The sequence below is a fragment of the Sander lucioperca genome, chromosome 11 (assembly GCF_008315115.2).
Source record: "Sander lucioperca isolate FBNREF2018 chromosome 11, SLUC_FBN_1.2, whole genome shotgun sequence".
Lineage (NCBI taxonomy): Eukaryota > Metazoa > Chordata > Actinopteri > Perciformes > Percidae > Sander > Sander lucioperca.
Genome location: NC_050183.1, coordinates 24,231,388 through 24,246,387, shown reverse-complemented (window position 1 = coordinate 24,246,387; position 15,000 = coordinate 24,231,388). Strand labels below are relative to the sequence as shown.

Genomic DNA, 15,000 nt, shown 5'->3' with positions numbered 1-15,000 from the left:
CATAGAGATGGAGATGTAGTCTGAGTAACGTAGAGGTGGAGTTGTCGTCAGAGTAACGTATAGATGGAGATGTCGTCAGAGCAAAATCGAGGTGGAGATGTAGTCAGAGTAACGTAGAGGTGGAGATGTAGTCAGAGTAACGTAGAGGTGGAGATGTAGTCAGAGTAACTTAGAGATGGAGGTGGAGATGTAGACTGAGTAACATAGAGGTGGAGATGTATTCTGAGTAACATAGAGGTGGAGATGTAGTCAGAGTAACATAGAGGTGGAGATGTAGTCAGAGTAACGTAAAAATAGAGGTGGAGATGTAGTCAGAGAAAAGTAGAGGTGGAGATGTCGTCAGAGTAACGAAGAGGTGGAGATGTAGTTAGAGTAACATAGAGGTGGAGATGTAGTCAGAGTAAAGTAATTGTGTCAGAGTAAAGTAATTGTAGAGGTGGAGATGTAGTCAGAGTAACGTAGAGGTAGAGATGTAGTCAGAGTAACGTAGTGGTGGAGATGTAGTCTGAGTAATGTAGTGTTGGAGATGTAGTCAGAGTAACGTAGAGATGGAGATGTAGTCAGAGTAACATAGAGGTGGAGATGTCGTCAAAGTAACTTAGAGGTGGAGATGTAGTCAGGGTAACGTAGAAGTGGAGATGTAGTCAGAGTAACTTAGAGGTGGAGATGTAGTCAGAGAAAAGTAGAGGTGGAGATGTTGTCAGAGTAACGTAGAGGTGGAGATGTAGTCAGAGTAACATAGAGGTGGAGATGTAGTCAGAGTAATGTAGTGGTGGAGATGTAGTCAGAGTAACGTAGAGATGGAGGTGGAGATGTAGACTGAGTAACAGAGGTGGAGATCTAGTCAGAGTAACGTAGTCGTGGAGATGTAGTCAGAGTAATGTAGAGGTGGAGATGTAGTCTGAGTAACGTAGAGGTGGAGATGTAGTTTGAGTAACTTAGAGGTGGAGATGTAGTCAGAGTAACATAGAGATGGAGATGTAGTCTGAGTAACGTAGAGGTGGAGTTGTCGTCAGAGTAACGTATAGATGGAGATGTCGTCAGAGCAAAATAGAGGTGGAGATGTAGTCAGAGTAACGTAGAGGTGGAGATGTAGTCAGAGTAACGTAGAGGTGGAGATGTAGTCAGAGTAACGTAGAGATGGAGGTGGAGATGTAGACTGAGTAACATAGAGGTGGAGATGTAGTCAGAGTAACGTAAACATAGAGGTGGAGATGTAGTCAGAGAAAAGTAGAGGTGGAGATGTCGTCAGAGTAACGTAGAGGTGGAGATGTAGTCAGAGAGAACATAGAGGTGGAGATGTAGTCAGAGTAACTTAAGTATAGAGGTGGAGATGTAGTCAGAGTAACATAGAGGTGGAGATGGAGTCAGAGTAATGTAGTGGTGGAGATGTAGTCAGAGTAACGTAGAGATGGAGATGTAGTCAGAGTAACGTAGAGGTGGAGGTGGAGATGTAGACTGAGTAACAGATGTGGAGATGTAGTCAGAGTAACGTAAATATAGAGGTGGAGATGTAGTCAGAGTAACGTAGAGGTGGAGATATACTCAGAGTAACGTAGTGGATGAGATCTAGTCTGAGTAATGTAGTGGTGGAGATGTAGTCAGAGTAACTTAGAGATGGAGGTGGAGATGTAGACTGAGTAACATAGAGGTGGAGATGTTGACTGAGTAACATAGAGGTGGAGATGTATTCTGAGTAACATAGAGGTGGAGATGTAGTCAGAGTAACATAGAGGTGGAGATGTAGTCAGAGTAACGTAAAAATAGAGGTGGAGATGTAGTCAGAGAAAAGTAGAGGTGGAGATGTCGTCAGAGTAACGAAGAGGTGGAGATGTAGTTAGAGCAACATAGAGGTGGAGATGTAGTCAGAGTAAAGTAATTGTAGAGGTGGAGATGTAGTCTGAGTAATGTAGTGTTGGAGATGTAGTCAGAGTAACGTAGAGATGGAGATGTAGTCAGAGTAACATAGAGGTGGAGATGTCGTCAAAGTATTTTAGAGGTGGAGATGTAGTCAGGGTAACGTAGAAGTGGAGATGTAGTCAGAGTAACTTAGAGGTGGAGATGTAGTCAGAGAAATGTAGAGGTGGAGATGTCGTCAGAGTAACGTAGAGGTGGAGATGTAGTCAGAGTAACATAGAGGTGGAGATGTAGTCAGAGTAACGTAAAGGTGGAGATATACTCAGAGTAACGTAGTGGAGGAGATGTGGTCAGAGTAATGTAGAGGTGGAGATGTAGTCTGAGTAACATAGAGATGGAGATGTAGTCTGAGTAACGTAGAGGTGGAGTTGTCGTCAGAGTAACGTATAGATGGAGATGTCGTCAGAGCAAAATCGAGGTGGAGATGTAGTCAGAGTAACGTAGAGGTGGAGATGTAGTCAGAGTAACGTAGAGGTGGAGATGTAGTCAGAGTAACGTAGAGATGGAGGTGGAGATGTAGACTGAGTAACATAGAGGTGGAGATGTAGTCAGAGTAACGTAAACATAGAGGTGGAGATGTAGTCAGAGAAAAGTAGAGGTGGAGATGTCGTCAGAGTAACGTAGAGGTGGAGATGTAGTCAGAGTAACATAGAGGTGGAGATGTAGTCAGAGTAACTTAATTGTAGAGGTGGAGATGTAGTCAGAGTAACATAGAGGTGGAGATGGAGTCAGAGTAATGTAGTGGTGGAGATGTAGTCAGAGTAACGTAGAGATGGAGATGTAGTCAGAGTAACGTAGAGGTGGAGGTGGAGATGTAGACTGAGTAACAGATGTGCGGATGTAGTCAGAGTAACGTAAATATAGAGGTGGAGATGTAGTCAGAGTAACGTAGAGGTGGATATGTAGTCAGAGTTACGTAGAGGTGGAGATGTAGTCAGAGTAACATAGTGGTGGAGATGTAGTCTGAGTAACGTAGTGGTGGAGATGTAGTCTGAGTAACGTAGAGGTGGAGACGTTGTCTGAGTAACGTAGAGGTGGAGATGTAGACAGAGTAACGTAGAGATGGAGATGTAGTCTGAGTAACGTAGAGGTGGAGGTGGAGATGTAGTCAGAGTAATGTAGAGGTGATGTAGTCTGAGTAACGTAGAGGTGGAGATGTAGTTTTAGTAACTTAGAGGTGGCGATGTAGTCAGAGTACCGTAGAGATGGAGATGTAGTCTGAGTAAGTTAGAGGTGGTGATGTAGTCAGAGTAACGTAGAGGTGGAGTTGTCGTCAGAGCAACGTAGAGGTGGAGATGTAGTCAGAGTAACGTAGGGGTTGAGATGTAGTCAGAGTAACATAGTGGTGGAGATGTAGTCTGAGTAATGTAGTGGTGGAGATGTAGCCAGAGTAATGTAGTGGTGGATATGTAGTCAGAGTAACGTAGTGGTGGAGATGTAGTCAGAGTAACCTAGAGGTGGAGATGTAGACTGAGTAACGTAGAGGTGGAGATGTAGTCTGAGTAATGTAGAGGTGATGTAGTCAGAGTAACATAGAGGTGGAGATGTAGTCAGAGTAACATTAACGTAGAGGTGGAGATGTAGTCAGAGTAACATTAACGTAGAGGTGGAGATGTAGTATTAGTAACATAGAGGTGGAGATGTAGTCAGAGTAACTTAATTGTAGAGGTGGAGATGTAGTCAGAGTAACATAGAGGTGGAGATGGAGTCAGAGTAATGTAGTGGTGGAGATGTAGTCAGAGTAACGTAGAGATGGAGATGTAGTCAGAGTAACGTGGAGGTGGAGATGTAGACTGAGTAACAGATGTGGAGATGTAGTCAGAGTAACGTAAATATAGAGGTGGAGATGTAGTCAGAGTAACGTAGAGGTGGAGATATACTCAGAGTAACGTAGTGGATGAGATGTAGTCTGAGTAATGTAGTGGTGGAGATGTAGTCAGAGTAACTTAGAGATGGAGGTGGAGATGTAGACTGAGTAACATAGAGGTGGAGATGTATTCTGAGTAACATAGAGGTGGAGATGTAGTCAGAGTAACATAGAGGTGGAGATGTAGTCAGAGTAACGTAAGAATAGAGGTGGAGATGTAGTCAGAGAAAAGTAGAGGTGGAGATGTCGTCAGAGTAACGAAGAGGTGGAGATGTAGTTAGAGTAACATAGAGGTGGAGATGTAGTCAGAGTAAAGTAATTGTGTCAGAGTAAAGTAATTGTAGAGGTGGAGATGTAGTCAGAGTAACGTAGAGGTAGAGATGTAGTCAGAGTAACGTAGTGGTGGAGATGTAGTCTGAGTAATGTAGTGTTGGAGATGTAGTCAGAGTAACATAGAGATGGAGATGTAGTCAGAGTAACATAGAGGTGGAGATGTCGTCAAAGTAACTTAGAGGTGGAGATGTAGTCAGGGTAACGTAGAAGTGGAGATGTAGTCAGAGTAACTTAGAGGTGGAGATGTAGTCAGAGAAATGTAGAGGTGGAGATGTTGTCAGAGTAACGTAGAGGTGGAGATGTAGTCAGAGTAACATAGAGGTGGAGATGTAGTCAGAGTAATGTAGTGGTGGAGATGTAGTCAGAGTAACGTAGAGATGGAGGTGGAGATGTAGACTGAGTAACAGAGGTGGAGATCTAGTCAGAGTAACGTAGTCGTGGAGATGTAGTCAGAGTAATGTAGAGGTGGAGATGTAGTCTGAGTAACGTAGAGGTGGAGATGTAGTTTGAGTAACTTAGAGGTGGAGATGTAGTCAGAGTAACATAGAGATGGAGATGTAGTCTGAGTAACGTAGAGGTGGAGTTGTCGTCAGAGTAACGTATAGATGGAGATGTCGTCAGAGCAAAATAGAGGTGGAGATGTAGTCAGAGTAACGTAGAGGTGGAGATGTAGTCAGAGTAACGTAGAGGTGGAGATGTAGTCAGAGTAACGTAGAGATGGAGGTGGAGATGTAGACTGAGTAACATAGAGGTGGAGATGTAGTCAGAGTAACGTAAACATAGAGGTGGAGATGTAGTCAGAGAAAAGTAGAGGTGGAGATGTCGTCAGAGTAACGTAGAGGTGGAGATGTAGTCAGAGTAACATAGAGGTGGAGATGTAGTCAGAGTAACTTAAGTATAGAGGTGGAGATGTAGTCAGAGTAACATAGAGGTGGAGATGGAGTCAGAGTAATGTAGTGGTGGAGATGTAGTCAGAGTAACGTAGAGATGGAGATGTAGTCAGAGTAACGTAGTGGTGGAGGTGGAGATGTAGACTGAGTAACAGATGTGGAGATGTAGTCAGAGTAACGTAAATATAGAGGTGGAGATGTAGTCAGAGTAACGTAGAGGTGGAGATATACTCAGAGTAACGTAGTGGATGAGATGTAGTCTGAGTAATGTAGTGGTGGAGATGTAGTCAGAGTAACTTAGAGATGGAGGTGGAGATGTAGACTGAGTAACATAGAGGTGGAGATGTTGACTGAGTAACATAGAGGTGGAGATGTATTCTGAGTAACATAGAGGTGGAGATGTAGTCAGAGTAACATAGAGGTGGAGATGTAGTCAGAGTAACGTAAAAATAGAGGTGGAGATGTAGTCAGAGAAAAGTAGAGGTGGAGATGTCGTCAGAGTAACGAAGAGGTGGAGATGTAGTTAGAGTAACATAGAGGTGGAGATGTAGTCAGAGTAAAGTAATTGTAGAGGTGGAGATGTAGTCTGAGTAATGTAGTGTTGGAGATGTAGTCAGAGTAACGTAGAGATGGAGATGTAGTCAGAGTAACATAGAGGTGGAGATGTCGTCAAAGTAACTTAGAGGTGGAGATGTAGTCAGGGTAACGTAGAAGTGGAGATGTAGTCAGAGTAACTTAGAGGTGGAGATGTAGTCAGAGAAATGTAGAGGTGGAGATGTCGTCAGAGTAAAGTAATTGTGTCAGAGTAAAGTAATTGTAGAGGTGGAGATGTAGTCAGAGTAACGTAGAGGTAGAGATGTAGTCAGAGTAACGTAGTGGTGGAGATGTAGTCTGAGTAATGTAGTGTTGGAGATGTAGTCAGAGTAACATAGAGATGGAGATGTAGTCAGAGTAACATAGAGGTGGAGATGTCGTCAAAGTAACTTAGAGGTGGAGATGTAGTCAGGGTAACGTAGAAGTGGAGATGTAGTCAGAGTAACTTAGAGGTGGAGATGTAGTCAGAGAAATGTAGAGGTGGAGATGTTGTCAGAGTAACGTAGAGGTGGAGATGTAGTCAGAGTAACATAGAGGGGAGATGTAGTCAGAGTAATGTAGTGGTGGAGATGTAGTCAGAGTAACGTAGAGATGGAGGTGGAGATGTAGACTGAGTAACAGAGGTGGAGATCTAGTCAGAGTAACGTAGTCGTGGAGATGTAGTCAGAGTAATGTAGAGGTGGAGATGTAGTCTGAGTAACGTAGAGGTGGAGATGTAGTTTGAGTAACTTAGAGGTGGAGATGTAGTCAGAGTAACATAGAGATGGAGATGTAGTCTGAGTAACGTAGAGGTGGAGTTGTCGTCAGAGTAACGTATAGATGGAGATGTCGTCAGAGCAAAATAGAGGTGGAGATGTAGTCAGAGTAACGTAGAGGTGGAGATGTAGTCAGAGTAACGTAGAGGTGGAGATGTAGTCAGAGTAACGTAGAGATGGAGGTGGAGATGTAGACTGAGTAACATAGAGGTGGAGATGTAGTCAGAGTAACGTAAACATAGAGGTGGAGATGTAGTCAGAGAAAAGTAGAGGTGGAGATGTCGTCAGAGTAACGTAGAGGTGGAGATGTAGTCAGAGTAACATAGAGGTGGAGATGTAGTCAGAGTAACTTAAGTATAGAGGTGGAGATGTAGTCAGAGTAACATAGAGGTGGAGATGGAGTCAGAGTAATGTAGTGGTGGAGATGTAGTCAGAGTAACGTAGAGATGGAGATGTAGTCAGAGTAACGTAGAGGTGGAGGTGGAGATGTAGACTGAGTAACAGATGTGGAGATGTAGTCAGAGTAACGTAAATATAGAGGTGGAGATGTAGTCAGAGTAACGTAGAGGTGGAGATATACTCAGAGTAACGTAGTGGATGAGATGTAGTCTGAGTAATGTAGTGGTGGAGATGTAGTCAGAGTAACTTAGAGATGGAGGTGGAGATGTAGACTGAGTAACATAGAGGTGGAGATGTTGACTGAGTAACATAGAGGTGGAGATGTATTCTGAGTAACATAGAGGTGGAGATGTAGTCAGAGTAACATAGAGGTGGAGATGTAGTCAGAGTAACGTAAAAATAGAGGTGGAGATGTAGTCAGAGAAAAGTAGAGGTGGAGATGTCGTCAGAGTAACGAAGAGGTGGAGATGTAGTTAGAGTAACATAGAGGTGGAGATGTAGTCAGAGTAAAGTAATTGTAGAGGTGGAGATGTAGTCTGAGTAATGTAGTGTTGGAGATGTAGTCAGAGTAACGTAGAGATGGAGATGTAGTCAGAGTAACATAGAGGTGGAGATGTCGTCAAAGTAACTTAGAGGTGGAGATGTAGTCAGGGTAACGTAGAAGTGGAGATGTAGTCAGAGTAACTTAGAGGTGGAGATGTAGTCAGAGAAATGTAGAGGTGGAGATGTCGTCAGAGTAACGTAGAGGTGGAGATGTAGTCAGAGTAACATAGAGGTGGAGATGTAGTCAGAGTAACGTAAAGGTGGAGATATACTCAGAGTAACGTAGTGGAGGAGATGTGGTCAGAGTAATGTAGAGGTGGAGATGTAGTCTGAGTAACATAGAGATGGAGATGTAGTCTGAGTAACGTAGAGGTGGAGTTGTCGTCAGAGTAACGTATAGATGGAGATGTCGTCAGAGCAAAATAGAGGTGGAGATGTAGTCAGAGTAACGTAGAGGTGGAGATGTAGTCAGAGTAACGTAGAGGTGGAGATGTAGTCAGAGTAACGTAGAGATGGAGGTGGAGATGTAGACTGAGTAACATAGAGGTGGAGATGTAGTCAGAGTAACGTAAACATAGAGGTGGAGATGTAGTCAGAGAAAAGTAGAGGTGGAGATGTCGTCAGAGTAACGTAGAGGTGGAGATGTAGTCAGAGTAACATAGAGGTGGAGATGTAGTCAGAGTAACTTAAGTATAGAGGTGGAGATGTAGTCAGAGTAACATAGAGGTGGAGATGGAGTCAGAGTAATGTAGTGGTGGAGATGTAGTCAGAGTAACGTAGAGATGGAGATGTAGTCAGAGTAACGTAGAGGTGGAGGTGGAGATGTAGACTGAGTAACAGATGTGGAGATGTAGTCAGAGTAACGTAAATATAGAGGTGGAGATGTAGTCAGAGTAACGTAGAGGTGGAGATATACTCAGAGTAACGTAGTGGATGAGATGTAGTCTGAGTAATGTAGTGGTGGAGATGTAGTCAGAGTAACTTAGAGATGGAGGTGGAGATGTAGACTGAGTAACATAGAGGTGGAGATGTTGACTGAGTAACATAGAGGTGGAGATGTATTCTGAGTAACATAGAGGTGGAGATGTAGTCAGAGTAACATAGAGGTGGAGATGTAGTCAGAGTAACGTAAAAATAGAGGTGGAGATGTAGTCAGAGAAAAGTAAAGGTGGAGATGTCGTCAGAGTAACGAAGAGGTGGAGATGTAGTTAGAGTAACATAGAGGTGGAGATGTAGTCAGAGTAAAGTAATTGTAGAGGTGGAGATGTAGTCTGAGTAATGTAGTGGTGGAGATGTAGTCAGAGTAACGTAGAGATGGAGATGTAGTCAGAGTAACATAGAGGTGGAGATGTCGTCAAAGTAACTTAGAGGTGGAGATGTAGTCAGAGTAACGTAGAAGTGGAGATGTAGTCAGAGTAACTTAGAGGTGGAGATGTAGTCAGAGAAATGTAGAGGTGGAGATGTCGTCAGAGTAACGTAGAGGTGGAGATGTAGTCAGAGTAACATAGAGGTGGAGATGTAGTCAGAGTAACGTAAAGGTGGAGATATACTCAGAGTAACGTAGTGGAGGAGATGTGGTCAGAGTAATGTAGAGGTGGAGATGTAGTCTGAGTAACATAGAGATGGAGATGTAGTCTGAGTAACGTAGAGGTGGAGATGTAGTCAGAGTAACGTAGAGATGGAGATGTAGTCAGAGTAATGAGGGTGGAGATGTAGTCAGAGTAACGTAGAGATGGAGATGTAGTCAGAGTAACGTGGAGGTGGAGATGTAGACTGAGTAACAGATGTGGAGATGTAGTCAGAGTAACGTAAATATAGAGGTGGAGATGTAGTCAGAGTAACGTAGAGGTGGAGATATACTCAGAGTAACGTAGTGGATGAGATGTAGTCTGAGTAATGTAGTGGTGGAGATGTAGTCAGAGTAACTTAGAGATGGAGGTGGAGATGTAGACTGAGTAACATAGAGGTGGAGATGTATTCTGAGTAACATAGAGGTGGAGATGTAGTCAGAGTAACATAGAGGTGGAGATGTAGTCAGAGTAACGTAAAAATAGAGGTGGAGATGTAGTCAGAGAAAAGTAGAGGTGGAGATGTCGTCAGAGTAACGAAGAGGTGGAGATGTAGTTAGAGTAACATAGAGGTGGAGATGTAGTCAGAGTAAAGTAATTGTGTCAGAGTAAAGTAATTGTAGAGGTGGAGATGTAGTCAGAGTAACGTAGAGGTAGAGATGTAGTCAGAGTAACGTAGTGGTGGAGATGTAGTCTGAGTAATGTAGTGTTGGAGATGTAGTCAGAGTAACGTAGAGATGGAGATGTAGTCAGAGTAACATAGAGGTGGAGATGTCGTCAAAGTAACTTAGAGGTGGAGATGTAGTCAGGGTAACGTAGAAGTGGAGATGTAGTCAGAGTAACTTAGAGGTGGAGATGTAGTCAGAGAAATGTAGAGGTGGAGATGTTGTCAGAGTAACGTAGAGGTGGAGATGTAGTCAGAGTAACATAGAGGTGGAGATGTAGTCAGAGTAATGTAGTGGTGGAGATGTAGTCAGAGTAACGTAGAGATGGAGGTGGAGATGTAGACTGAGTAACAGAGGTGGAGATCTAGTCAGAGTAACGTAGTCGTGGAGATGTAGTCAGAGTAATGTAGAGGTGGAGATGTAGTCTGAGTAACGTAGAGGTGGAGATGTAGTTTGAGTAACTTAGAGGTGGAGATGTAGTCAGAGTAACATAGAGATGGAGATGTAGTCTGAGTAACGTAGAGGTGGAGTTGTCGTCAGAGTAACGTATAGATGGAGATGTCGTCAGAGCAAAATAGAGGTGGAGATGTAGTCAGAGTAACGTAGAGGTGGAGATGTAGTCAGAGTAACGTAGAGGTGGAGATGTAGTCAGAGTAACGTAGAGATGGAGGTGGAGATGTAGACTGAGTAACATAGAGGTGGAGATGTAGTCAGAGTAACGTAAACATAGAGGTGGAGATGTAGTCAGAGAAAAGTAGAGGTGGAGATGTCGTCAGAGTAACGTAGAGGTGGAGATGTAGTCAGAGTAACATAGAGGTGGAGATGTAGTCAGAGTAACTTAAGTATAGAGGTGGAGATGTAGTCAGAGTAACATAGAGGTGGAGATGGAGTCAGAGTAATGTAGTGGTGGAGATGTAGTCAGAGTAACGTAGAGATGGAGATGTAGTCAGAGTAACGTAGAGGTGGAGGTGGAGATGTAGACTGAGTAACAGATGTGGAGATGTAGTCAGAGTAACGTAAATATAGAGGTGGAGATGTAGTCAGAGTAACGTAGAGGTGGAGATATACTCAGAGTAACGTAGTGGATGAGATGTAGTCTGAGTAATGTAGTGGTGGAGATGTAGTCAGAGTAACTTAGAGATGGAGGTGGAGATGTAGACTGAGTAACATAGAGGTGGAGATGTTGACTGAGTAACATAGAGGTGGAGATGTATTCTGAGTAACATAGAGGTGGAGATGTAGTCAGAGTAACATAGAGGTGGAGATGTAGTCAGAGTAACGTAAAAATAGAGGTGGAGATGTAGTCAGAGAAAAGTAGAGGTGGAGATGTCGTCAGAGTAACGAAGAGGTGGAGATGTAGTTAGAGTAACATAGAGGTGGAGATGTAGTCAGAGTAAAGTAATTGTAGAGGTGGAGATGTAGTCTGAGTAATGTAGTGTTGGAGATGTAGTCAGAGTAACGTAGAGATGGAGATGTAGTCAGAGTAACATAGAGGTGGAGATGTCGTCAAAGTAACTTAGAGGTGGAGATGTAGTCAGGGTAACGTAGAAGTGGAGATGTAGTCAGAGTAACTTAGAGGTGGAGATGTAGTCAGAGAAATGTAGAGGTGGAGATGTCGTCAGAGTAACGTAGAGGTGGAGATGTAGTCAGAGTAACATAGAGGTGGAGATGTAGTCAGAGTAACGTAAAGGTGGAGATATACTCAGAGTAACGTAGTGGAGGAGATGTGGTCAGAGTAATGTAGAGGTGGAGATGTAGTCTGAGTAACATAGAGATGGAGATGTAGTCTGAGTAACGTAGAGGTGGAGTTGTCGTCAGAGTAACGTATAGATGGAGATGTCGTCAGAGCAAAATCGAGGTGGAGATGTAGTCAGAGTAACGTAGAGGTGGAGATGTAGTCAGAGTAACGTAGAGGTGGAGATGTAGTCAGAGTAACGTAGAGATGGAGGTGGAGATGTAGACTGAGTAACATAGAGGTGGAGATGTAGTCAGAGTAACGTAAACATAGAGGTGGAGATGTAGTCAGAGAAAAGTAGAGGTGGAGATGTCGTCAGAGTAACGTAGAGGTGGAGATGTAGTCAGAGTAACATAGAGGTGGAGATGTAGTCAGAGTAACTTAATTGTAGAGGTGGAGATGTAGTCAGAGTAACATAGAGGTGGAGATGGAGTCAGAGTAATGTAGTGGTGGAGATGTAGTCAGAGTAACGTAGAGATGGAGATGTAGTCAGAGTAACGTAGAGGTGGAGGTGGAGATGTAGACTGAGTAACAGATGTGCGGATGTAGTCAGAGTAACGTAAATATAGAGGTGGAGATGTAGTCAGAGTAACGTAGAGGTGGAGATATACTCAGAGTAACGTAGTGGATGAGATGTAGTCTGAGTAATGTAGTGGTGGAGATGTAGTCAGAGTAACTTAGAGATGGAGGTGGAGATGTAGACTGAGTAACAGGTGGAGATATAGTCAGAGCAACGTAGAGGTGGAGATGTAGTCAGAGTAACGTAGAGGTGGATATGTAGTCAGAGTTACGTAGAGGTGGAGATGTAGTCAGAGTAACATAGTGGTGGAGATGTAGTCTGAGTAACGTAGTGGTGGAGATGTAGTCAGAGTAACGTAGTGGTGGAGATATAGTCTGAGTAACGTAGAGGTGGAGACGTTGTCTGAGTAACGTAGAGGTGGAGATGTAGACAGAGTAACGTAGAGATGGAGATGTAGTCTGAGTAACGTAGAGGTGGAGGTGGAGATGTAGTCAGAGTAATGTAGAGGTGATGTAGTCTGAGTAACGTAGAGGTGGAGATGTAGTTTTAGTAACTTAGAGGTGGCGATGTAGTCGAGTACCGTAGAGATGGAGATGTAGTCTGAGTAAGTTAGAGGTGGTGATGTAGTCAGAGTAACGTAGAGGTGGAGTTGTCGTCAGAGCAACGTAGAGGTGGAGATGTAGTCAGAGTAACGTAGGGGTTGAGATGTAGTCAGAGTAACATAGTGGTGGAGATGTAGTCTGAGTAATGTAGTGGTGGAGATGTAGCCAGAGTAATGTAGTGGTGGATATGTAGTCAGAGTAACGTAGTGGTGGAGATGTAGTCAGAGTAACCTAGAGGTGGAGATGTAGACTGAGTAACGTAGAGGTGGAGATGTAGTCTGAGTAACGTAGAGGTGATGTAGTCAGAGTAACATAGAGGTGGAGATGTAGTCAGAGTAACATTAACGTAGAGGTGGAGATGTAGTCAGAGTAACATTAACGTAGAGGTGGAGATGTAGTATTAGTAATGTAGAGGTGGAGATGTAGTCTTAGTAATGTAGAGGTGGAGAGGTAGTCAGAGTAACGTAGAGGTGGAGATGTAGTCAGAGTAACGTAGAGGTGGAGATGTAGTCTTAGTAATGTAGAGGTGGAGATGTAATCAGAGTAACATAAACGTAGAGGTGGAGATCTAGTATATATATATATATATATATATATATATATATATATATATATATATATATATGGAGATGTCTTCGGAGTAACGTGATATATGTGTATATATATTGAGATGTAGTCGGAGTAACATGATATATGTGTGTATATATATATATATATATATATATATATATATATAGAGAGAGAGAGAGAGAGAGAGAGAGAGATGTAGTCTGAGTAACGTGACATATGTGTGTGTATATATATATATATGGAGATGTAGTCGGAGTAACTTGATATATGGGTATATATGGAAATGTAGTCGGAATAACGTGATATATGTGTATATATATATCAATCAATCAATCAAACTTTATTTATATAGCACTTTACAGCAACCAGCAGGTATCCAAAGTGCTTAACATCGAAACCATGAATAAAAACACATATCATACAATGTAAAGAAAGAACATGTAAAATCAGAAATAGTTACAGAGAAACAGAAGAATGAAATCGTCACACCACTGCTACGTATTAAAAGCCTGACTAAACAGATGCGTTTTAAGTTTGGACCTAAAAAGAGCTACATCTGTAATAGTGCGGATATCAGGGGGTAACTTGTTCCAGAGTCTCGGAGCAGCAACTGCAAAAGCCTGATCACGCCACCGTTTATATCTAGACCTTGGCACTTCTAAAAGTCGCTGGTTTGAAGACCGCAATGACCGGTTGTGCTCCCGCAAAGTTAAAATTTCGGACAAATACTCCGGGGCCAGACCATTTAAGGCCTTGAAAGCAAACAATAAAATCTTAAAATCGATTCTAAAACGCACAGGGAGCCAATGAAGGGTGTAGAGAACAGGAGTGATATGTGCACATCTAGATGTATTTGTTAAAAAGCGAGCAGCTGCATTTTGCACAAGTTGAAGACGTGCGATGGAGGTCTGATTCAGACCAACGTAAAGAGCATTACAATAATCCAACCTAGAACTAATAAAGGCATGAATAGCCTTTTCTAGATCGTGCCTGTTGAGGAAAGGCTTAACTTTAGCCAGGAGACGAAGCTGGAAAAAGCTCATTCTAACAACATCACTGATCTGCTTGTCAAATTTCATGCTGCAATCAAAAGTAACCCCCAAATTTTTGACAGCTGACCTAGTGTAGGATGCTAGAGCTCCCAAACTCAAAGCTGGACCATTTTGCGTGCCTGAAGTACTGAAAATAATACACTCCGTTTTATCTTCATTCAAATTAAGAAAGTTTTCTGAAAGCCACAGCTTAATATCAGTGATACAACTAAGCAGGGAGTTTAGTGCGACACTGTCATTTGCTTTAATAGGCAAATAGATTTGCAAATCATCTGCGTAACAATGAAATGACAGTTTATGCTTTCCTATAATAGCCCCTAAAGGCAGCATATATAAAGAGAACAGAATGGGGCCAAGAATTGAGCCCTGGGGAACCCCACAAGAGAGAGGAGCAGCTGACGAAGAGAGGTCACCAATCATGATAGAAAAGCTCCTATTAGCCAAATAGGAGCTAAACCATTCAAGTGCCGTGCCTCTGATGCCTACACAATGCTCAAGGCGAGAGAGGAGGACTGCATGGTCCACAGTGTCAAAAGCCGCTGTGAGGTCCAAGAGCACTAAAACAGTAGGATTCCCGGCATCTACAGACAAGGCAATGTCATTATGTACTCTCAACAGTGCAGACTCAGTACTGTGGCGTGATCTGAAACCAGAATGAAATTTTTCAAACACAGAGTTCTGCTGTAGAAAGGCTTGTAACTGTATGAAAACAACTTTTTCCAAAACCTTAGAAAGAAAAGGCAGATGAGAGACTGGTCTAAAATTTGACAACACTGTGGGGTCAAGATTAGGCTTCTTAAGTAGGGGCCTGACCACAGCATGTTTGAAGGCAGCTGGGACAGAACCTAAACCAAGACAAGAATTAAAAAAAGTAAGAAGACTCGACCCAATGGTGCTATTAAAAACCTCCTTCACCATTCTGGTGGGAACAATGTCTAGGGGACCATTAGTGGGTTTCATTTGTTGTACAACCTCACTAAGTAACGTCAG

The 15,000-nt window shown here is 42.9% G+C and overlaps 1 protein-coding gene and 1 long non-coding RNA gene across 9 annotated transcripts in view; both read left to right on the top strand.

Moving 5' to 3' along the window:
- The window catches only part of palm1a (paralemmin 1a), a 28,842-nt gene that overhangs the window by 11,245 nt on the left and 2,597 nt on the right, over positions 1-15,000 (top strand). The gene's annotated exons all lie outside the window — the stretch shown is intronic.
- On the top strand, positions 2,450-5,072 carry LOC118496221. Of its 4 annotated transcripts, XR_004898739.1 has the most exons (5): positions 2,450-2,487; positions 2,874-3,041; positions 4,445-4,460; positions 4,667-4,716; positions 4,751-4,771. It is a non-coding gene; the product is annotated as an uncharacterized LOC118496221 (long non-coding RNA). The 4 variants fall into 4 exon arrangements; XR_004898737.1 differs by lacking the exons at positions 2,450-2,487; positions 4,751-4,771 and adding an exon at positions 5,049-5,072 and having other exon boundaries at positions 2,818-3,041; XR_004898736.1 differs by lacking the exon at positions 2,450-2,487 and having other exon boundaries at positions 2,818-3,041.